The 24,081-nt window shown below is 39.4% G+C and overlaps 1 protein-coding gene across 33 annotated transcripts in view; it reads left to right on the forward strand.

The window, feature by feature from the left end:
• RBFOX1 (RNA binding fox-1 homolog 1) overlaps nt 1–24,081 on the forward strand; it is an 818,485-nt gene that overhangs the window by 280,871 nt on the left and 513,533 nt on the right. The window lies entirely within an intron of this gene.

A 24,081-nucleotide genomic window follows, 5' to 3' on the forward strand; every position in this document is an offset into this window, starting at 1 on the left:
TTGTTAGAAATTTGAATGACTGCTTGTCCAGAAGGGAATTATAGTCTTAATCTCTTTATAATACAAAAATTTACAAGGCAGTTGAACTTCCTATTCTTAATTTACATTATTAACAAAGTTATTGTGTGTCTTTCATGATCAAGCTGGCATACTGTGTTAAATATTTGTAAGACAGCAAGATGACTGCTTTTTCTTGCTTCATAAATAGTACCTTTGAAAACTCTTTTTTTTTCTTTCAAAAGATTGATTAAAACAAATGCTTCCAGTTTTATTTTCTGTAGACAAATATAAAGCAGATACAAAATTCATTTTCAGTTGTGTTCTTCAACTTATGGTAAAAACTAACCAAGAAACAAAAGCTTCACAGAGAAGTGTTCAGCTTAAAAAACAAATTGTCAGAAATGAATATTGATCCAGTTTTAAAGTAAAGTGTTTTGTTTGAAAATCTGTTGCTTCTGAAATTTGGAAATCTGGGTTACTAGATCTGTGCAGGGTATTTCTGTGTGGAATAATAACTGAGTTTGTGGAAGTGTTGAGGACATGATGTGATTTAAAGTCTCTAATTTCAGCTGGTACTCACTCTGTCCCACAGGGGCTGCAGGTGCTGAGCATCAGCTTTCATCAAACTCTCCACGTGCTTCCATTTAGGTTCATGTTGCTTTAAAGTGTGCTAAAATCCAGGCTGGGACCTTACTTCTTAACCACAAGTTTTGACTTCTTTTAGTGGTGGTAGCAACTGCTAAAACTGCCCAAGCCAGAAGTTCTTTCTGTAGTGTGAATTATGGGGAAAGGTGTCAGCCTGACAGGCTTTGGACAACAAATTATTAAAGTGTTGTATTTCTTCTCCCTTGTATTGCAACTTTTATCTAGCAGAGCACCAGCCTGTTGCCAGTAATCTGTGGGGTTTTTTCATGGTTTGTGATGCCATGGTTTGTGATGCCTTGGTTTGTACCTCGGGAGGAATTACAGGAGATGTGTGTCTGGTACCTTCCCTTGGGGCTGCTTGTGGCTCCAAGTGCTGCTCTGAGCTGGGGTGGTTTCCTAAAGGAGTTTTTCCACCCGCAGTGACTCAGGGTACCCAGCTGTCAGGGTGTCCAGCTGTCAGGGTGTCCAGCTGTCAGGATACCCAGCTGTCAGGGTGTCCAGCTGTCAGGATGTCCAGCTGTCAGGGTACCCAGCTGTCAGGGTGTCCAGCTGTCAGGGTGTCCAGCTGTCAGGGTGTCCAGCTGTCAGGGTGTCCAGCTGTCAGGGTGTCCAGCTGTCAGGATGTCCAGCTGTCAGGGTGTCCAGCTGTCAGGATGTCCAGCTGTCAGGGTGTCCAGCTGTCAGGATGTCCAGCTGTCAGGGTACCCAGCTGTCAGGGTACCCAGCTGTCAGGGTGTCCAGCTGTCAGGATGTCCAGCTGTCAGGGTACCCAGCTGTCAGGATACCCAGCTGTCAGGGTACCCAGCTGTCAGGGTACCCAGCTGTCAGGGTACCCAGCTGTCAGGGTGTCCAGCTGTCAGGGTGTCCAGCTGTCAGGGTGTCCAGCTGTCAGGGTGTCCAGCTGTCAGGGTACCCAGCTGTCAGGGTCCCCAGCTGTCAGGGTCCCCAGCTGTCAGGGTCCCCAGCTGTCAGGGTCCCCAGCTGTCAGGGTATCCAGCTCTCAGGATATCCAGCTGTCAGGATATCCAGCTCCCACATGCAGACTGCAGTGAGCAGAAAGGATTGTCTAGAAAACCCCTCCATTTTCCTTCTTCCTCTTGGTATTTTGTGGCAGCACTTTGAAAGAGCAGGATTGTGATAAACACCTATTGTTGCATGATCTGTCTCATCTTTTCTCTGTGTTTGGTCCCAAAACTGAAGCTTCCACCAAGTTTAAGTGGCAGTTGTTCTTTCTGGTCCAGGGAGAGAGTTACCAGTGATCATCAAATACAGATCCATCAATCCTGCTTAATACTAATGAGTTTTTTCATGTTTGTTGAAAACATCAATTAAGAATGCAATGTAATTCATAAACTTGAAACATTGTAAATAAATATTTTTATTTCATTGAACTTGAAATCAAGACAAACTACCGCAATTAGGGCATGCATCATTAGTATCTAATAATTTGCCCTTCCATAATGAAATATACTACTAATGAACTATATCATTAGTAATTAATGGGAAATGTTCCCAGTTAACCACGAAATACAAACCTGCAAGGTGCCTTTTCTTGTGTTCCTTTTTTTTCCTGAAGTTTCCTAATCTGTAACTCTTGAAGTAGAAATTTATGTAACCATGACTAAAGCATCGCCTGGAGGCAAACTCAAATTTAATAACTGTACTTATTATTTTGAAATCTATTATTCTGTAAATTCCAAAATAGCAGTTAATTATCGTAACCACTTCATCACTGTGATCTGTCTCCCCTTCCATTGTCTTCACCTGACCTTTCCATGTAAGGCTTTTATTTATTTTCTGCAAGACTAAAAGCTCCCAGGTTTGAGAATCCAGGTGACAAGCAGTGCACACTGTGCTCTCTCTGGCCTGGATAATTATGAATTACTAAACTGCCTTTACCATTCCCAGCAGAAGACCCATAAGTGCATGCACAACTCATTTCCTACATAATGAATACTTTTTTTTCTGCCTTTGACACACCCCAAGCTGTCTTGTTTTGCTCTCCCACCACCACTCTGAACATCACAATCTTGGATGTTTAATGACTCCGATCACAGAAATGGCTCAGCTTTGCTTCTCAAAGGAACATATGTAGAAAAGTGACCCTTAAATTGTCACAGGAAGAAACCTGTTAATAACGTAACACGTGTGATTTTTGTAAAATCACATGGATATCTGCTAGCCAGGTGATGTTTGGGAGTTGAGTCATGATTCCAAAGCCTGTGTGATGTTTTGCTGTTGCAAGGCTGATGACAGATGGTCAGGTTTCCTTTTGCCCCTGTTTTCTGATATAACTCCATGTGTTGGGCACAAACAAAATTGTTCTGGTGGAAGTCAATTAATAAGAATATTGGCCATTTTACCAAGAGGGAGGGGACGTGGATTCCTTTGAAATCCTTCCATTTGATATAACCAAACCATGGTCTGTCTTTAAGGAGACTTCTAATGTGTACAGCCTTTTTGTTGTTGCTGCCCTTACACAGCTGCATCATCTCCCATTACCTGAAAAACCTGCCTTGTTTTTTATAAAATTATATTTTATAAATATTCCTTGCTTTTTGTTTAATCTCAGTTCATATCTTTATTTGGTCTGAGCAGTTATCTTTCATATATATATATATATGTATATGTACATGTTTAAATGGGACTTGCTTCAAAGAGTAATCTTCAAAAATATAAAAAGAAACTGTAAATAATATTTCTCCCTGTCCTGATCTGTCTTTGAGATCGGAATAGATCACAAAGGACATACTTTGTTTTACTCTGCAATTGTCATGTCATCAAATTAATTCATGGCAATGCTGTGAAAACCAGACTCTGATGTAAAGTTATGTCCCCTGCCATCCTTCGTGTGACACCTGAAATGGAAAACTCACACTGCAGACTGGAAGTTCACTTGCACTGACCTTTCTGTGCTGGATAACTTTGTCTCAGCTCGTTTTTCCTATGCTGGGAATGTTTTATTCCTCAGCCCTGGCTGTTTGGTGTCTGTTTTATTCCAGTTTATTCTCCCCTGACGGGGCTGTGCTGGCTGCAGTGTCATTCTCTGTTCCTGCCCTCCCTGCTCAGCACCACGGGCAGGGGGCTCAAGGTCAGCAGGGCTGTCCTGCTGCATTTTCCCTTCTGGAGAGGGAACTGGCTTGTGCAGAGAATATTTTTGAGATGCATCTTGATTTGAAAATGTGCCCCTTTGGAGCTGGGAGCGTGGAGGTTTTATGGGAGCTGCAGGGTTTATGGCAGTGCATCAGGGCAATAAGCTGCTAGGTCAGGAAGGTAGCAGAGTTCCCTGGAGTGCCATAATGATTCCTAACTCCCTCTTACCTGCTGTGGGATATGGGGGAGGCTGTAATGCCTTGCCTTTTCTCTGCCTGCTGCAGAAAATATTCTATAATTTTTTTTTTCTTTAGTACCTTCTGTCAGTGGATCTCAAATTACTTTACAAACAAATTAAAAACACCTATGAGGAAAGTACTTACAATTATACAGGTTGAGTTACATATGGGTAAATATAGAGAAGTGAGAAGGGCAGATGTAGGCAGGGTTATAAAATGTGTCTGAGTCAAAATCAGGAGAAACAGCATTACAAATATATTTTGCTTTGTCTATTCAATGGTTTCTTGCAGGTTGGTTTGGTGTTTTTTTTTTTTTTTTTTTTTCATAGTGTTCATATAACAGTTTTCTTGGAAGTTTAAGGGATTTTTTTTTTTTTAGGAGAAACTATTTATCCTTTCATTTTTCAGTTTCTCTGATCTTCAGATTACTGTAGAAGGGAATTAGTAAGGGTCTCAAATAGTGAGGAGGACTATGGAGGGACTAAGTCAACTCCTGGCATCACAGGTGTGGGTTTGTTATTATACTGTTTTCTTTCATGGTAGTCCCCTTTTCTGCTGTTTGGGGACTCTTTAGCAGTGAATAGGAATAAGTGTCATTTTTATTCCCTTGTGCAGGCATTGTGCAATCTGCATGATTGTGTAGTTTATTCCGATGTATTGTACTCCCATTAAAAGAAATTACTTTTTTGTTGTGAGGGAAGAACATAGACTCCAATGGATTGGAAGGAAGTATCTAAATTGTATTTGGGTACAGATTTAGAGGAATTTAAGGAAATTTTGAGTGTTTTGGCCCTTCTGGTGTCTAACAGAGTGAACAAATGATTCCAGTTTCTCCTGCCTCGTTCCCTGGTGCAGGCAGAGCCAGGTGGAGCTGAGCCATTGCAGGGGACACAGAGTGGAGAGGGGTGACCACAGAACTGAGGAGCCAGGGGGAGTAACCCAGAGGGGAATAATGAGCTGTTCCAGGAATAGCATCCTCCTGTCAAGCACAGCAGATGTTTCCCCTGACAGCTCAGCTCATGTAAGTCAGATTTGGTGACGCTTCCTCAGCCCTCCTCAGTGCAGAGCTGGAAGTTTGCACAGCTTCCACAGAGGGGTGAAGTTATCTAAGGGCTGTGTGTGAGGTGTGTGTTGTTTGTTTGTTTATTGCCTGAAAAGGTACTTGAAATTCATGGCTGATTCCTTCACAATTGTTTGAAATCATGATCTGTTGCACTCCAGGGATCCTAAAACACAGAAAGTTGAATCAAGCCCATAATCTAAATTTTTTAGGCAGTATTTACTGTTATTCATACTACTTTCAGGGATATTTTGAAATCATAAGATTTTTTTTTCTCCTTTTCTTAGTTTTATGTTCTTTTCAACTAAAAACAATACTTCTGGAAAAACAAGGAGCTGAAAGTTGCCCTGGAACTTAAGACACTGCATTAGTCACCCTAATAAATGTTGGCAATTCTAATGTGAGGAATTGCTCAGAAATCCAGTCCATTTCCTGGCATGTGGCTTGACAGAGTGCAAAGTCTTGCTGCAAAGTTTCCTGGTATTTGAATGCTCATAATGTCAGCCCTATTACTGCTCTCTTGTTCTCGCTGTCACTGACATGCAATTATGGGATTTCACCACTGAAGTGGTGACAGTTGCTCCTCTGTGTGTGTGTGTCTGTCTTTCCCCTTAATCCAACTCTATCTAGCAATCTGTAATTTGATAAAGTGGAATTGAAGTGACAGGCGTGACAGAAGTGCCAAAACAATAATTTGACCTCCCACTGAAGTGTCAACGTGTTCTGCTGCATGACTTTTACATATGCTGAATACACAGAAGGGACACGGATAGTGTATTTTCTGTGCTGCAGTACCTGCGAAGGCAGAGGGCTAAAAAAACCTTTTACTATTCTGTGTCTTTTTGCCAATATGTTCCATCTTGGACCATCACATCTCCTGCCCCTGTATTAATATGTATAAACATGATTGCTGCTGCAAATAAATTATATTTTTACTAGGAGATTTTTTTTTCAAATCTTCCTTTTGAGGATAGTTTGATAAATCTTGAGATTATAATTCTGTGATTGTCTACAGAATTAGTTCTCAGACTTTGACTTTTTTTAAAAAAATCTCTTCTACCTTGAAATAAATTTCATTAGGTATATGACACATTCCTGCTAATAACTCCTAAAAAGTTCACTGAGCTAGAAAGAACATTCTTTTATATGCATGAATAAAATATTTTATTAGCACTGAAGTAAATGTATGCACAAGTTACTTTGGCATATATTCATATGTACTGTACTTGCATAGCATACAAGTAATTATGTTTCACTTGGGGACAAGGGAGGGGGCAGGAGACAGAAACTGTTTGCTTTAATGTTTGGCTAAATGTAAAGTTAAAATATTGAGATTTGGGGGGGAAGAATAAAGAGTGGAGAAGGAAAACTGAAGTCTGACTTCATGCTAATTACCTGTCACAATTAACTGAAAAATAATTCATGGGAGACTCAAGCCTAGCTGAAATTTTATTTTCATCTGGCCATTAAGTTTTCAACAGGTATAAAAACAGAGGGGAATTGGCTTTTGAAGTTACATAAAAAGGTAAAACCCCACGGATCTATAAATACTGGTATGCTGTGAATGGGAATGTCTTGGATCTTGTCTGTGTTTGTGAACCAATAAAACTCCACAGCAATGGGAGACTGCAACTTTTGTTACTGTGGTGGAACTTTTCCTTTAGAGGATTTTGGGTGGTGCCAGCTTTTCATAACCCAGACTCCTCAGTGTGGGGTTTTATATTGTTTACACGTGCCAGAGACTTTCATGGCCATTGATAGTTTAGAGAAAATAGGTTTCCAGTTGACATTTCCTTCTCTTCTCTTTTTTCTCGCTTTTAAAATAAAGATGTGGGAGATTTGATAAAGAAGGACTCAGTTGACAATATGTACCTATGACCCACCTTATTTGCAGGTATTTTTGTGGTCACGGGGTTTTTTTGGAGCTGGTCTAAAGAGCACTGAAGGAGGAGGGAGGCCTTACACTGGTGTGAGCAAAATGATCTCTGTACAGACAGAAGAGTCACAGGCTGGGGCCTTTTCTTTCATTTAACTTACTGCCAACCTGTGCTTAGGCATAGAAATGTTTTGTTCCTACATGTTAATTTTCCTTTCAGTAAGGAAAATAGCCACTGTTTTCCTGAACTAACCCTAAAGAGCCCTATTGGTGAAGTAGAAAGCTGGAGATAAAGTATTTCTCCAGAAAAAAGGAATGGAAATGTGAGTTCTTTTATGTTTTATTCTGAGTCCTTTTAGTGGAGCTGCTATTGAGACCACCAATATGCTGCTATAGAGGAGGTTGCATTGCTCTGCCTTGATTTAACACCAGACAAATGCTCTGATCTCTGACCTGTGCTGTAAAAGTTGTGTAGTCCTGTGTACTCCTCACTGAAACTATTCTATAGGAAACTTGGAAAAGGCACTAGAGATTTGTGAGAAAAACTCTATGCGTGCCACTGCTCTAAATCATAGAATGGAGGGAGATAAATAACATTCTTTCTGTATTGAATACTGTATCTCTATGGAAACTTTCTATTTTGATATTGAAAATTTGAGTGGAAGGAATGGAACTGCTGCTTATATTTTTGCATTTGTTCTCCTTATAACCAGAATAAACACATATTCTAGTGGAAATATTTAGGAATATTAGGTATAAAAATTCTCATTTGTTTCTTCTACTCCATGTCTTCAGCATAGCTATGGATGGGAGCAGGGGTTGTGCACTCTGTTCATGTGGGCTCAATTTTGTGCCTGCAGCAACATCCGAGTCTGTTGGATCCCACCAGGAATGTTTGGCTCCAGGAGCTCTGTGTCTGCTCCTCTCTGATAAAAGCCCCTCTGCTGGTACCCAGGCACTGCCCAGGAGTTGGGAATTCCTTTTGGGCATTGAGGCTCTCTGGAAGCAGTGGTTCAAGCAGAAGTATTGCTCGTGCTTCACAGCACTGTCACAGGGAAGGAGGAGGGACAGAATGTCACCCAAGGGTTTGACACCCTGTGGTGAGCTGGCTGGGCAGCAGCTGATACCCCCAGGCACCTGACACTGGCACTGGAGAGACACAGGAAAGGTAAAAGCAAGAAAAGTCATGAGTTGAGATCGTTTATCAAGTGAAGAGACAAAAATCCCTGACCAAAGCCAAACCCCAGGGGATGCAGAGGAAGTGTCCAGCTGCTGAAAGCGTTCCCAGTAAGAAATCCCAGCAGCAGGACAGGACTCCTCTGGTCAGTGAGGGAGCAAAGCTTTGGTGAGCCAGCAGCTTTTTGCTCACACACACTCTGAGTTCACCTGTGGGATTTATTCATTTTTACTCCAAAGGAGTCCATAAGTGTTTGAGCTGCCTCCCTGCCCTGTGCACATCCCAGCCCTTCCTCGGGCAGCAGAGGACACGTTTACCCTCTGCTGTGGCTGGGGAAGCCTTAGTCCTTGTCTGTGGGTGTAGATATCTCCTCTCATCCCAGCACACAGGGATCAGATGGCTCTCCAGGAGCACATGCGTGGCAAGATTATCAGTGGCAGATTGTTTTCAGCACATTTGAAGGGGACAGACTGAATCAGAGGATTGTTTGGTTTGCCAAATTAATATCTGGGATGTAGTCCAACCTGATTAACAGCGTGGCTGTGATTGGATCAGGAAAGGGTAAGCAGGCATTTGGAAGGTTTTTTATACCTGCTGGCTTTGTTGCTTTCCCAGTAGCTTGAACATGTGCAAGAATATGCTTCTGTCCAGTAATCCAATTCATTTCTCATTGATTCCAGTTTGTCTTTTTATGTTCCATTGGATCTCTTGCCAGGTAAATCTTTTCTCTGTAGCAATAGATGACTTTTTGTGGCTGCCTGGTGTTGGTTGGGCAGTTTGATCAAAACTTCCTAATTCCATTGTTTCAGAACTGATTTCTTCAGCAATGATGCAGACTGTCTTTTTCTCTAATGAAGCCTGTTATTACAAGAGCACTTACATTTAAATTTATATATAAATAATGTAAGATTTATATATAAATTATAAGCCACATTTAGAAACCTCAATACGTATACATGTTTCTGTAGTCTTTCAAACATTGTTGAGGATTCTTATGTAAGGAGTAAAATAAGGGTTAATAGATTTTTTTTCCAATTTTTCTTACAGGAGTATGTTTTATTGTCTTTCAATTTGATGGATGAGACAGAGACCATGGTTTATATATAAACCATGTGCTTTCCAGATTAGACTGATGTAATCATAGACGTTTTGCACAGTTCAGCTAAAAATTTGTTCTTCTTGATCAAGGTCAGGAAAATCCAGGGATTCTGCCATTTATCTCTTCAGTACTAAAACAGGACACTCAGGGCACTGTTAAAAGCATTGGTGTACAGGCATGTCCCACTATGTCATACTTGCTGTCTCAAAACTGTTTTTTAAAAGATGGGGGAGTATTTCTGAAAAAAAAATAGAGTATAATTGTTGAAAAAAGAATGCTGATATTTAAAGTCTAAAGTAAGGCTTATTTTATCCTTCCTTTTACCCCTCCCTATCAGCAGGCTAATGTACAAAAGAAAGTTAATTTAGCTTTTTTCCTAGATAATGGCAATATGCATCCCATGCAAGGAGAAAACATTTTGACTTCAAAACAATGCCATTAAAAAAATCTGATCTCTGTTACTGTCTTTCACTTTTAGACTTGATAAAGGTTGAAACCTAAGGAACAGAACAGGTTTTACATGTGTGAATTGTCTGAAATCCAGCAGGGAACATCTGTTTCAGCAAATGTTTGATGTGTTAAAACTTTGTTTGCTGTGGCCTTTTGCTGAGCAGGTAATTGGTTAATGAGTAAAGTAAGACAAAATTTGCAGAGAGGGATAAAATCTTACTGCCCATCTGAGGTTCTGTCACCACATGGATGGAAAACATTCTTTGTGCCTTAGATGATCACAGGTAGGACACTCTTATTGGTACCTCCTGTAACTTTTTGACTTTGCACCCAAAGTTTGATGCTGTTTTATTTTGTTGCTGGCTTATATTTCCTTTGTCCTTGTCTGCCTATTATTGTATTTCTCCCAAACAGATCCCAGTATTTCTTTGGTTCACAGCAACCAAAGAAACTCAGGTTTTGCCTTTCACCTCTGAGATGCCAGGTGTGGGATGTGACATCCAGTCACGAACACACTGGCTGGGTCTTGTGGCCTTGCAAGTCAACATCTCCACCATTCCTTTACAAAGCAGTAAAACACAATTCTATATTTAAAGGATTGGGTTTATATCTGCTTTGATGCCTTTCACTGCTGTGGAAGATGCAAAATGCTTACTCAGTTTATTTCTATCTGGTGTTGGGATGAAATTTCTCACGACAGTATTTGAGTAGTTTTGGAAAGTTGAAACACCTGAAGAACTTTGCCCTTCTGTATTGGTTATATTCTATAACATACTTTTGAAGAACTGTAATGCACTGTTTATTTAAATGTAGGGATTTTTTTTTTATTACACAGCCTAAGTTAAGAAAAAAAAAAAAAAGTAAAAGGTAAATTGAAAACCTTTAGAATCTGTATTGCATCAAATCTGTGAGAGCATTAACATTCAGTAGCATGCAGAAAAGTAACACTCCCATCTCTCCAGAACAGCTTCGTTTGTATCAAAGTCTGCTTAAAATTGTGTGTCAGATTAAGAACTTTATTAATTAAAAACATGTAACATGTATTAATTGTTTCAGTTCTGTGAAGTACAAAGTTCTCCCTAATTTAGTGACCAAGTTTTTGTGTATTAAACTGTCTTGTCTTCTGCCACCCACACCACAGTCTTGGTTTGTAATGTCTGATGCTTTAGTCTACAACACTGACATGGTAATTTCTCTATATATTTTGTTATAAAGGAGTAAGTAATTTCATATAATCACAGATAATGTGATGTAGAAATTAATTTTTTTCTGCAACTCATTCTAGGGTGACATTTAATGTGCAAACCTGTTTTTCTGTTTCCATGTAGTTACAGAGCCCTCGTTGATTTGATACTTTAATTACATGACATGATACCCTTGGGTTTTTAAAATGCTGCTCCAGCTAGTGGACTTCAGTGAATCTGCCTTGATGTTGTATTTCCATTCCTTTGGGATGCTTGGAAACAGAGCTTGTTCTGTCAATCCATCAAATGCAAAAGCTGCCCATGTCCACTCTAGGCCTAGTTTTGATCTGAGCACAAATCAGCTGTATTTTTCAGCTGCATTTTTTTACAAATTCTGTCCCAAAAAGGTGATCGCATCTCAGCTGAAGGCTGGTTTCTTTAAAAGAGGCCTGTGCTGTCACAGCCTTCCTCCACTGTGCAGAATAACCCCCCTCACACCAGGTGCTGGAGTTCTGGCCAGTTTTTGTTTGCAGTGAGAAGAAAATACTTTCAAGGGACTTGGAAATTCATTCTTCAGATCAGCCCAGGTGACCTTATTTACTGCCACTGACATTTCCAAATGAATTTAAAGGGAATGTTTCTGTATGACTGAAATTCCTTTGAAGAACTCCAAAACCTTTGTCATTCTGGGCATTCCCTCAGTCTTTGCCATGACAATTAAGATAATTAAGATAATTAAGACAGTTGGGTGAGGTTGCTTTGTTTGCATTGCAGCTGTGATTCCAGCGAGGCTCTGTCTCACTGCATGAGGAAAAAACATCCACTTACCTCTGGGGCAATAAAAGATTCTGTGGGCTCACTCGCAGTGCTTCCAGCCTCACCTGGAGCAGATGCAAATATTAGTGGTTGCTGTAAGATTTGGAGATTGTTGGGTTCCAAAACTTTTAATGTTTGCTCCTAAAGTCAAGCTCTCAAAGGAAGGTGTCATAATTTTTACAAGTTCTGCACACTTTTCAAGAGTCTAAACCAGCACAAACTCTCTCGGAGTTCCATATTTATTTTGGAGACTCTGTAAGCTGAACTCCATTGGGAATTTCTTGACTTTATGCCTTTAAACCAAACAGCAGTGTACTCAAATATGGTCTGTTTTAATCTGACACAGAAGACTGTGAGGATTGAGTCAGATTGGAGCCTAGACCAAGTTATTCTGCATGCTAACGAATTTATCTTTCAAAACATTCCTTGTAATTATTCTTTCACCTCAAATACTGCTTCAAAATTAATTAAAAGAGCTCCGAAACTTCATAATTAAAAATTTGATGTGTCATAAACTGCTCTTACCTTGCCTCTTACTTTCCTGTGAATTTGAAACCTACCCAGGCTTTTTGAGAGTTTTCCCAGGGCCACGTGCATCATGTCCTGGGTTTTTGTTATCCCATCTATCTGAATTTTAGGACCAGACTTGGTCCTAAATGTTACCACAGTTACCACAAATGTCTCTCTGTTACTCTTATTTGAGCTTTGTCTAAAACACCACTCAAGTTGGATTTCTTACCCCTACAGCTGGTTAGCTGTAAGAATCATTATAGAAAAGAAAATGCTCTTTATTTTTTTTTCCTGGCATGTTGAAACTGAGAGTAGATTATATGTTTGTGGTTGAAATGTTATGAGATATCCAGTTCAAAACATGTAAAACGTTGTTGTCATAGTTCCTTAATTAATGAAATATAGCTTTGTGCCTTTTTTGCCTTTAAGGTCCACAATCATAAACTATTTAGCAATGGTTTTCAAATTCGTTTAACCTAAATTTTAAATTAATAACTCTATTTAAAAAAAAAAGAAAAGAAACCAAAAAATGACAAGACAAGCATGATTCTACATTACATGGCATTTTTAGCCATAGTTTTAGTCGGTTTGAATGTTCTGCTCTCATGTTCCCTCTTGACAATCACATTTCCATTTATGCATTCAGTGCTTCTCCGTGTAAATACTGCAGCTCCCCTCAGTCCCATGTACTTTTACAAATGTGCATGGCATTAAGGCTCGTTGTTTTTTTACATTTAAATATTTAGCTGGCTGCATTTCCCCACCCCATGATGAAATATCTTCCATAGCCAGACGATGGCACTGTAAGCTAAAGAACTTACCTGCCAGTAAATCCTGTCTCCTTTTTAAATGGAGTACGTGGTGGGTTTATTCCTCACCCCCAACAACTTTATTTCAGAGTTCTAAGTTATCTGAAGGCCTGTTCATCCTCAGCAGGAGCCACGGTCTGGGTTCTCCATTATTGGGTGCCACTACAGCTCTTCTGGATATTTACTGGACTTGGTTTAGATGCGACGCTAAAATAATTTTTTGTACTGCCTGTGTATTATTCTTTAATGTGGGTAGTCCTCACTCCACTAAAACTATTTGTATGTTTTAAACAACAAAATTAATAAAAAATGGCTTCTCTCAGGCCACTCTTCTTCATTCTGCTTCTTCTCTTTGCTGTTGTTTGTTTTATGTAGTAAAAGCAGAAACATTCCAATGGCCACATCTCTGTAATACATTAAAATAGCTGGAACTGCAGTTCCGTATTTATATGTTCATCAAATCAGTGTGTGACAGCAACTGCTCCTTCTCTCTGAATCACACAGGAACCAGGCAATGAAGAGATTATATTGACTTAAGGCATTACAAAATGCAGTTTTACTTTTCATTCTGGCCTCTGGAAACTGGTCCTAAACACTGTTTTTTTACACTTCAGCTAAAAATGAGAGCATCTTTTATGACCAAGTGGCCTGACTGTGACAGAAGCCTCAGTGCTGTTCTTTTTGTCTTTCACCTCCCTCCTCCTCTTCTCCCCAAACTCTTGATGTCATTTAGGCATTATTTGTATTAGATTATTTTATTAGAGGGAGAGGATTACTGCTGGATTTATGTATCTTGATAAGGATTTCCTTTTTATTTATTTATTTCTGTTCATAATGAGCAAAGAGTAGCTGGGGTAGCCAATTCTCAAAGCAGGAATATGAATGATAAAACACGAAAGCAGCTTGAAGGATTTGCTGATAAGTATGTGAATTGTTCTGGGATGATACTTTTGAAAACAGAGTTTATTTTATTTATTTTTGTAATAGTCATGATGAAATTCTTTCATGAAAGCAATTCTATTAATTTGTTCAAATCACAAGTGAATACATTACTAAAACAAAAAGTACACCTCAACCCCCACCATTTCTAAAGCTTTTGATTTTGCTGAGATTTTCTTTTTTTCTGTAATATGATTTTATGCTTAAGACTATTTATCTGAGCATGTTTATTACCTGTAATAGTGGGATTTATTTATATTTTTTTACTTACTGCTGTGTGTGGGATTGCCAAACAACTTGGGCTTTCCCAGCAAGGTTGCTGTTACAATAATGTTCACAAAAAAAACCCAAAACAAAACATTTACACACGAGTCCCTAAGGGACGGGCTAATACAACAATGCTTGACATTTATATAAGGGCGGGTGAAATTTGCAGTGGATTCTTTTACTCTGGAACTGCCATGTGGAACTCTGGGGATAGAGCAGAGACCTACCACTATTAACTTGCCTTTTGCAGGCAGCCGATGAAAGCCTGGCTCGTGTGGCCTGCAGGGTACAGCCAGGACCTGGCTCCTTAGCCAGGCATTTATTTACAGCATCTGGGGGAGCTGAGGGGCAATTTTTGACTGGCAAGATTAATAGCAGGGTGGGGGGGGCCTAAGTGCCACGGCTGTGTGTAGGGAAAGCTGCTTTTTTTCTGTAGGTATTATAATAAAGCAGTTTTTAGTAATAAATCAGATCTTGCCTGACCTGTGTTGCTCCCTGTGGCCTTTGTGCCACTGCTGATGTGATAATGGACATTGTCTCACAGAGTGCCTGATCTCCCACGCTTGCCAAAGCAATTTCATGTGCCACAGAAGCACGTGCTGAGTCTCAGCTCAGTTTCCATTGCTGGCATTCAACTTTTTGTCAGAATTTCCAAGTCTGGTGTTGCCATTATTTACACACAGCCATTTATGGTCTATGGAAAGGGGAGTTCTGGTTGTTAGACATGTTAATGACACCCAACTGCACTCTGGACACAAGTGAACAAGAAGTTCTAGTAGAAATTGGAAGCTGTGAGTTCACTTGGTTCAGTTAATTGCGTGCCCTTAGCAGTCCACGAGTGTTTCAGGCTAACTGGAGTAGCTTTAATGTCTGCCTGGCTAGAGATGTGATTAACCCAACTGGAGCTGTCATTCTGGCCTTGGAAATCTTGTGCCACAAAGCTCAGAATTGGCAAATTCCATAATGAAGTTTGCCTTGGTTGTTGGGGGTCTTGGTTTTCTTGCTGGCGTTTTTTGGGTTGGTTGGTTTTTTGGGAGAGTGCTTTTTTTTTTGAATTCTTATTACTGGGTTTTCTAATCTTCATTTTCTCAGTAGGCCATGTAAAGTCTTTGGTACATAGTCTTGCTTATTTAAAGTTTCTACTTACTGCTTTTGTCTCCTCAGGCTGATTTTTATTTTTTTATTTGTACTTAAGAATCGGTTAAAAAGTTAGGCTAAATTTAGTATGTGTCATCCCTTTTGTAACAGTGCATCTTGAAGGAATATGATATGTGTTTATAGTACTTTCTAATTATTCAATAAACTGTTAGAGGTTTAATGAAATTGAAATAAACAGCCAATGACATTTTAATATGGATGTAGTGCATAAGAAATTGTGGTGTCTAGATTTTGTATTTTGAATATGTTTCTGAGCTGAGCTGGGAGTGGAGGTGTGCACTGTGGAGTTACCATTTACAGCTTTGAACTAAATTACTCTTAATTGCATTTCTATTAGTATGGTGAGTACTTGGGAATCCTGAAAGATCTTTCACATGAATAAGTCATCCGGTGGTAATAAATATTTACCTGTCATGAAGTGGGCAATTAAAAAAATAAACAAGCTGACAGAGATTCAATGTTACATCAGGGAGTTTGTCTCACAGAAAAAGAAATAAACTGTATCTTGCTAGAGCTTATCTTCTAACTTAATATTTTTTGCTAAGAGCTAGTCAGTGAAAAGAGGTTCCTAAAATATCTCACCACTTTTTATTTTAGTAATTAAGACAGTTTGAATTCCTTTTGAAAATACTGAAATGACTGTACTGTGGGAGGGCTGGGTATTGCCTGAGGGGAACCAATTACCTGGTTGGTGACTTGGATGGAGAATTTGGATGTTTGAGGAAGAATTCCTGTTCTGTTCTACTTAGGAAAAGTCTTCAGTCTCCTGCTGGCTTCCCTGGCACAGGGTGCCCAGAGCAGCTGTGGCTGCCCTGGATCCCTGGCAGTGCCCAAGGCCAGGCTGGACACTGGGAGCAGCCTGGGACAGTGGGAGGTGTCCCTGCCATGGCAGGGGTGGCACTGGGTGGGATTTAAGGTCCCTCCCAACCCAAACCATTCTGGATTCTATGATTTTCTGATGCTCTGATTTTTCTCCCTGGTTTTCTGTGCATGACTTGCCTCGTTCCTTTTCCTGTGTAACCTCCAGGTACAATTTGTTGTTGTGAAGTCTCAGGACAGGTGGAACTGTTTATTAGGTCACAGAAGAATTTTGTTTATTTATTATTCCAGAACCAGCTCAGCATATAGGGACATAAAAAATTTATTTTGAACTGTTGTAATTTTTCAGGCACATACAAATCTTTAAAATTATCCCTTTGATGTGTTTCTGTTTTTATTTGAGGAAGACAAATTATATCATTGATGTGAGATGTGTATAATTGTCAGTTTAGGCATTCTTTGCATTCAAACAAAACCTTCTGCTCACTAATTCAAGTTTCCTGTTCTCTGTGTGTGATGATAATGGGGAGCTCATGGTTCAGTCCTGTACATTTGGTAAATATACTGGTGAGGTGTTTGTTTTGCAGCAAATAACAAAGCATTAGGGCTTCATCTGAAGATGGGAGGGGCAGGAAATCAATTCTTCTTATCTTTACCAATTTCTTATAGGAGATAAGAATCTGTTTGAGTTGACAGAGATTAATTATACAGATTATATCAGTTGTCTTCATCAGAAACCCTTGCTAGTAAATCAGTCTTACTGAAATGGTTAATATACCATCCTTTGGAGCAACTCAAAACTTCTTTGACAAAAACAGTATTTAATTTGTCTCTTTTTACTTTCTTTTGTAAATTACTGTTTTATCATTGGAAGTATTTGTAAAGTAGATCTACTAAATTCAAACTGAAAAATGTAAAATCAATCCTGACATTTAATTAGATGTTCCAGGTTCTCTTCAGTATGAACATGAAAAACAACTGATATTCTGAGGTCATTTAATTAAAACATTATCTATGGCTGTCCTTTAAAAGTTTTATTTTATTTAGATATACATGTGCATTTATGGAAATGTGCAGCTGCCTTAAAAATTCTCAATAATTCTTACATAGGTGTTTTTCGGTTATTTCTTTAACAGTCTGCTTTTGGAAGTTTCTTGTTATCTCACTCTAAACTCCCGTGTACTGAACTGTAGGCAAATGGTAAAAAAGAAGGTCCATTTCTATCCAGTGATGGTGAAAATCTTGAAAACACAGTGCAAACAGTAACAAATGCAAAGAGGATAAAAGGGAGGAGAGTGCCCTATTGTTTCTGTGGTGGTGTCACTACAATCTTTTAGAAATGTACCGAGGCCTCTGTGGCCATCCTTAGGGTGCTGTGCTTTATCTGGGTGTTGGACATGACCTCTGGAACAATGATAACACTCTACTGGTTTATTTTACACTTTAAAGATACAAGGGATTTTAGAAAACAATTCTTTTTTGTGTTTTCTTGTTGTTGTTGTTGTTTGTTTTTAAGGTGCTGTAAAGTGTAGTTGGTTTTCTTATAAGGGAAATGTCAAACACCATCAGTCTTCTGCAGAATATTCCCTTTTTTTTTAAGAATACATTTTTTAATGTTTGCCTGAGCACATTATTCCAGACATAAAATGCTGACTTAGTTTGAAGTAGAAGGAGGAAAAGAGAGACTAATGATGAGCCTCTACCATGAGTTTTATTCAACATTCCCAGTGACTCTCTGAGTGTTCTGATCTTGGAATTTCCTCTGTACAAGAGGTGTGCAGCTCATCTGTTGCAAACACACAGGAGGAAATGGGAGGGACATTTCCAAGGAGCTTTGAGCTCTTCAGTCATTCCTGTATTCTGATTTCTCATGGAACATTCTTAACTGGCTGGCAGGTTTTGTATGGCTGCATTGTTGTCTATAATAATTGTCTATGATATCTAATGTCTCTGATGTCTAATAATTATATATAATTGTCTATGATGACAATTACAGAGTCATTATTCTATATTCTATCCTTTTGTCAAGACATTGTGGTGACAGGCAGAGGACTGGGTGTCCCCAGGAAAGCTGTCTCCTGAAACACTTTCAGGGTTTCAAACAGAGAGGAGTTTAGAATTGCTCATTTTCAGTGTTCTCTGCAAAGTTACCTGTTGTAATGTGGGGAATATGACGATTACAGGAGCTGATTGAGGAAAGAAATGTATTTTTATTATCAGTATGCAGATTTTTTTTAATGTGATCTCATTGCTGTACATTGAAGGAAAAAAGAAGAAAAGGTGAAGTTTTGCTGTTTTGCTGTAAAGTTTTTCTATATGTGAATTTTCTCTCTCTCTGTTTGTTAAATTGATGAGACATGCATAGTTCCAGATAAAACATGCAAAATACTTAAGTGTATGGAAGAAAGAAAACAATATTTTCACAATCCATTTTCCCCTTATAAAGCACCAAGTTGATATGGTTTAACTGTATTTTTTCCAGCCAATTCAATATAGAAAGCATCACTTACTGTTAAAAAAAAAAAGAAGGCAAAACTAAGGGAGAAAAGCTTCAGAAGATTAAAAAAAAATATTTACTAGTAAAAACTGATTAATTTCTAGGAACAAATAAAAGTATCTGCACAAATTTATTTTGATACTTACTATATACAGTTTTCATATTACACTGTCAACTGAGGTTAATGCACATGTGTAGGAATAAATATATTTACACTGGCAAAACTTTTACTCCTCTAGATGCTGGAAATAAGCACCAGGACTGAGGTAAGTGGGGATAAGAGCATTTTCAGGTTTTTGTTGTTGTCTGTTCATAAAACAAAAAATATGTAAAGTATTGTTTTCTAATGAGTCCCTTTAAAATGACAAAATCTACTAATGCATTTAGTTATTTGCTGATGATAATTCTATACTAATTCAAAATTACTGCATAAGAACAATTCCATAAAGCCAGCTCAGTCTTTTTAAATGATGGTCTGGAAACAGGCGATCCTTTATTCTTGTTTTCCCTTAGAGTAAAGAAAAATGAAGAATGTTGTGTTAATGTCAAAAAACGTCGTCAGGAATAAATCCTGGGGGTTGGTTAATGAAACTTTGGTGCCTGGTGGCGAGCAGCAGGCAGCACCAGGCTGCAGGAGCAGCTCCCAAACCCTGTGCCACGTTACATCACTGGTTCCTCATTTTCGTGAGGTCTCCCAGGCACGTGGCCCAAGCCCCCAGGCAGGAAGCCCCACTGCCAGCAGCACTTTAAGTGAGATTTTGGGGTGATTTTTATGATGTCAGACATGCGCTCTGTGCTGGCGCAGTTGCACAGAGACACAGCTTATGTTAATGGAATAAGAATAATAACAAACTGAAGGCAAAAGTGAAAAAGTATGTGAGGTCCCAGAGCAGGACAGTTAATAGTTCAAGAGACTCATTCTTTTCTGTTGTAAAATCCAAATTAATTATGTTGGGATATGTCTCTGATGTGAAAATGAACATTTCTCCTGCAAATCTTGGCTGGTCAGAGATAGGTGCCTGCATTCCTTGTTTTAAGGGCAGGTCTTGCATCCAGGCTGGCTCCCTGAGGGACCAGTGCTCACCAGCAAGTCCAGTTCCACGTGGGGTTAACACAAACAGTGCTGCAGGACAGGTCCTGTGCCATTTTCACTCCTGCAGTCTGAGCATGCAGCAGGAACATCTGTCCTTTCTGAGAAGGCCCTGGGTGTTTGCCTTGTGTCACTATTGTATCAGGGATGGCTAATAACAACACAGACTCTAGATCTTCTCAGAAGGCAATAACAGAGTTTATTTGATGTCACATTGTTTTACAGACTGTTCCAAGAAAGCTGGACCTGATTCAACACCTCACCATCATTGGCTAATTAGAAACAACACCCTTCTTGAAAACATCTTACAAGTCAACAAGTGCAAAACCCCAGGTGCAAAGATCAAAAATTGCTTCTCACAGCTACCCCAGAGCAGAGCCTGGGAAACTCTCTCTGACTTTCTCTTCTGACCAGGCTTTCAGCACCCACAGCCTTGGGCTGGCTGGGGCTAGAGGATGCCCTGCTCTGGTCCAGGGCCCTCAGTGTGACCTTGAGGAGAAGTGGCTCCCTGGTGTTTGTTCTCAGTGTGCAGGAGATCATGAGGAAAACGTCATCATCGCTTGTTGAGCACATTTGTGGGGTGTGTTCATGTATTTAACAATTGGATTTGTTTAGGAAGGAAAAGGAGCATTTGCAAACTCTCAAATACTGGTGACATTTGCACCCAGGAAGAGGAGACAGAAGTGGAAATTGGTATCCACAGCTCTGTCTACAGCCAAATACAGTTTTTTTCAGTCTTTGTGGCTTGGCCAGTCACTATCAGGGAAAATAAATACCTGGGCATCTGTTGCTTAGAACTTGTTAGGGTAGTGGGAGCAGTGGAAAGGCTGCAGAGTGACCAGGCAGCTCTCTGTGAATTTGTGATCTCCTGGGCTGGGCTGTATTTCCAGGAGTGGATATACAGGTTTGAGAAATAAATTCAGAGATTTGCAGTTAGCTTTCAGGGAGGGATCTAAGTTAAAGAATGTGCATTGTTTTAAAGATAAAGGTGTCATACTTCAGTTGAAAGGTAGAAAGCAGCACTTGATTCCTTCCTTCTAGCAAATGGCAATCTCTCTTTATTGCAGTGTTGGATTTTTCAAAATCATTTGCAATCCTAAATATCCAGTATGTTTTTGTTGCTCGATTTATACAGAACTCTTATACTACTGAGAAACTTCAGAACTTCTTTAAATATTGAGCTAACTGATGTTCTCCTATTTTCTAAGATGACCTGTTATCTGTTCCTTCTTTTAGCTGGTTGATACAAATTTAATGTTTCAGTATGCTTTTATCAAAGGAGAACCTCTTTTGATCCCACATTATAAAACAGTTTGTGGTGTACAATCACGATATGCAAGGTGATTTCAATCTTAACACCTATTCAAATCTGTGTCATTATCCAAATAGAAGTGGAATTATTCATACAGGTTTATGAAAAAAGATTTGAACCTTCTTATTTCCTCTGCAGCTTTCCATATATAATATACTACATCGGGGAAATCACCTGAATTATTAATATTTATTTCTTTAAATCTTGTCAGAACACATTTTCTGTGTCTTACATATGGTCCATCATGTATTTTCCTTTCTTGTTGGGATAGAATCATCTTGTCCTATTATTGGTGAAGGAAAGCGTTAGATGGAGAGTTTCTCTTTGGCAAAGACTTTCTCCCAGCTGCTAGATGAGTAAAGTGGTTTCAGAGTCACTCAAATTTATTTTCTCAAGCTTTGCTGTCTCAGTAGCAGCAGGGCAGCATCCCTCTTGTTTGTCTCCAGGGAAGGAAATCCAGTCCTGCCATACACAACAGCATGAGACATGAGTTGATAATTGTTGGAAATAACCTACAATATTTAGTGTTTCTAACTGGGGGAGGTTTCTCTGTGAATGGATTTCTGGGCATGTTTGCTCTTTTGTTTTGGCCTGTTGGCATCAATTATGAACGTGGTTTGATGGTTTTAGGGTTAGGTAAACCTTGAGTGATAGTTCAGCTGCTTTCAGTGTGGAGCTTAGCAGTGATCTTGATATTGGCATGTCTCATGTGGGGGTAAGGGTGGGGATTCTTTTCACTGAACTGGCAAAGAGCCAGACTGACTGGAAAACAAAATATGATCAATGGAAATTCAAAGAACACATTTTAAAATAAGTCAATTTGGTAATTACAAGTTGGTGTACCAGTAGATTTTCACAGCAGGGAGGACAGCAGAGAAAGCAAAGAGCGCTAATTTTATTTTAATTAAGCTTTTCTGTTAATGGGGATCAGAGGATTCTGTCACAAAGTGGGAGAGGAGGAGCTGTGTGATGATAGAGCTGCTCCACGCTTGACTCGGTCAAGTGGCTTCCATCTCACTGTGGTTAGAGCATGAAGTGTTTTCAAGTGCTGCTGAAAGAGCCCTTCAGATTGGGAATGAGCACTCAAGGAACAGGATACAGCTCTCTTGATCTCTCTTTACTTCTATGGCTTTGACAACTTTCAGCAAGCTCACAGGGCTGCCACCCCTTCCCTGCCAGAAGGAGAAAAAAAAACCAGTAGAAGAGTCCTGTTTAGCTGTTTAGGTGGAGAAAACACAGATTATTTCTTTTTCCAGTTTTGATCATTAGAACTCTCATCTTAAGCTTAAGGCTCTACATGGTTTGCATCAGCCTTGTGGGAAAACATTCCCTGAGATTAGACATGAAAATCTTCAAATCTTCTGTAGCTGCCAGGTCCTGGCTGTGGTTAGAAATTAGGCAGAGCTGTTTGCTCTGTATGAATAAAGAATTTTTTTTTCTATATAGACCCTTTAGTAAACCAGAATGAGTTTTATACAGGAAAGAGATTGTTTTAGGTATCTGTGGTTTAGGTGTGCCATGTGAAGGTGCCTGAACCTCGGCAGGAACATTCAAAGGGCAGAGGCCCCTGTACTGTGCCTTTTCCCAGCTGACACCACTGCCCCACTCACACAAACACTCCTTCCACACGAGTTCAAACCAAATTCCTGGCCCAGGTTTTAGCTTGGGTTTGCAGTGTAGCTCTGGTCTCCTGATCAGGCTCCCTTAAACTGATCACGATTCATAGTAAAGGCAATGTTTATTTTTTACAGAACTCCTAAAGAACTCCTCTGTTCCAAGAACTAGCTGTGGGCTCACTGTTCTCTTCTAAAATTTTCTGAACTGCCTTACCAAATACTTGAAAGGATAAGAATAGCAAACCTATTATCTGATAATTACCTGCTGCAGGCTGACTACTCATTTGCATGTTCTGATTCTGGCTTTGCATTATATAATTTTAATCTTTTGATAATATCCCACTTACGAAGGGACTTGGCTTCTTTCCTGTTAACTGCACTATCAAAAAGCTGTTGCAAGAGATTCTGGATCCAAATGGTGATGTTTGATCCAAGTATGGCAGGGAGCAACTGGGTTTCAATATGCCAAGCTAAGCCTGTAGTTGTAGCACTCAAATGATTTTGAATTGGAGTGGACTTGTAATCAGTGAACTCAGAATTAAAAAGAAACTTCAGAACTCTGTTTTGGCAGATTCTTTAACAAATGCAGGAAAGATGTTTAGAAGGTAGAAGTAGGGGTTCTTTAATTTACTCTAGTACAAGTCATTGAAAACATAACCACAGATTTATCTGGGATATAGATGTCCTAAAAATTAATTGATAAATCATGTGCAATGTGAGCTTCTTCCGGAGGTTTCAAGGCTTTCTGGACTCTACAGATCTTTTCCCACACTGTGTCTCAGGAAGTCAGGAGGGCCCTTGTTTTAATGAGCAGTGTAAGGTATTTGTATTTTAAGTTCATGAATTCACTTCTTGTTAGGATAGTGTGTTCATAGGTTTTAGTTTGTGTGCAGTATCATTACATCAGATAATTCTGCACAGATAATTCATTTCCATGATTTAGGATGTTCTTAATTGCTTTACTGAAGGGAGATTGAGCACCTTTTAACCAAATAGCTGAACGATTTGCTATGACAATTCTGCCACTGTGCATTCACTTAATTTCCAATTAATCAAACATTCAATAAATCATTAGTATAATTACACCTGCTCAAATATTCCTACCCCAGCACATTAGCTATGCTCAGGCAGACTCTTTTACCAGCTGTGTGAATGGATTCATTTGTCTGACCCAGTTGGTTGCACGTCCTTGCTTCTTATGAGCCTTGAGAAATGATAGGGCAGAAATTTTAATTATTTATAATACCAGGCATTCTTTTGATTCGTTGTTCATGCTTTTCGCTTGGATGCTTCTAGAGCAACTTAAAACAAACAGCAGTGCAATAGTGGCTGGTTAATTTCTGAAGATTTTGAAATCATTTCCATTCCCCTGCTGTGCCACTTTCCTAATTACACCGTGTCCCCAAGTGCATGATAATTCCCTCA

This window comes from Prinia subflava, chromosome 17 (genome assembly GCF_021018805.1).
Source record: "Prinia subflava isolate CZ2003 ecotype Zambia chromosome 17, Cam_Psub_1.2, whole genome shotgun sequence".
In the NCBI taxonomy this organism is placed as follows: domain Eukaryota; kingdom Metazoa; phylum Chordata; class Aves; order Passeriformes; family Cisticolidae; genus Prinia; species Prinia subflava.